Below are 952 nucleotides of genomic sequence, written 5' to 3'. Positions count from 1 at the left end.
GGAACTCAATGGAGGTCAGTGCACGCCCATTGAGGTCTTCCTCAGTGGCGTTCACTTCCTCTCCTGCCTCTCCAAATTTGGCCATGTTGATGGCCTTGCACTTTTCTTTTGGATTTTCTTCTGTATTGCTTGGGAGAGTACTAGGAGGGAGTTCAGTAACTTTCTTGCTCAGCTGACCCACTTGTGCCTCCAAATTTCTAATGGAGGACCTTGTTTCAGTCATGAAACTTTGAGTGGTTTTGATCAGATCAGAGACCATGGTTGCTAAGTCAGAGCGGCTCTGCTTAGAACTCTCTGTCTGTTGCTGAGAAGATGATGGAAAAGGCTTGCCATTGCTAAACCTATTTCTTTCACCATTATTGTTGTTGAAACCTTGTTGAGGTCTCTGTTGATCCTTCCATGAGAAATTTGGGTGATTTCTCCATGAAGAATTATAGGTGTTTCCATAGGGTTCTCCTAGGTAATTCACCTCTTCCATTGAAGGGTTCTCAGGATCATAAGCTTCTTCTTCAGATGAAGCATCCTTAGTACTGCTCGGTGCATTTTGCATTCCAGACAGACTTTGAGAAATCAAATTGACTTGTTGAGTCAATATTTTATTCTGAGCCAATATGGCATTCAGAGTATCAATCTCAAGAACTCCTTTCTTCTGATTTGTCCCATTGTTCACAGGATTCCTTTCAGAAGTGTACATGAATTGGTTATTTGCAACCATTTCAATTAGTTCTTAAGATTCTGTAGGCGTCTTCTTCAGATGAAGAGATCCTCCAGCAGAGCTATCCAAAGACATCTTGGATAGTTCAGTGAGACCATCATAGAAAATACCTATGATGCTCCATTCAGAAAGCATATCAGATGGACACTTTCTGATCAATTGTTTGTATCTCTCCCAAACTTCATAGAGGGATTCTCCATCCTTCTGTCTGAAGGTTTGGACTTCCACTCTAAGCTT

The 952-nt window shown here is 41.6% G+C and overlaps 1 non-coding gene across 1 annotated transcript; it reads left to right on the top strand.

The window, feature by feature from the left end:
- The first annotated feature begins 844 nt into the window (after positions 1 to 844).
- LOC112704548 (small nucleolar RNA R71) lies at positions 845 to 952 on the top strand. The gene has a single exon (XR_003155168.1). It is a non-coding gene; the product is annotated as a small nucleolar RNA R71 (small nucleolar RNA).

The sequence above is a fragment of the Arachis hypogaea genome, chromosome 7, assembly GCF_003086295.3.
Source record: "Arachis hypogaea cultivar Tifrunner chromosome 7, arahy.Tifrunner.gnm2.J5K5, whole genome shotgun sequence".
Classification (NCBI taxonomy): domain Eukaryota; kingdom Viridiplantae; phylum Streptophyta; class Magnoliopsida; order Fabales; family Fabaceae; genus Arachis; species Arachis hypogaea.
The sequence above is the reverse complement of the archived record's forward strand: the minus strand, read 5'-3'. Positions and strand labels throughout refer to the sequence as shown.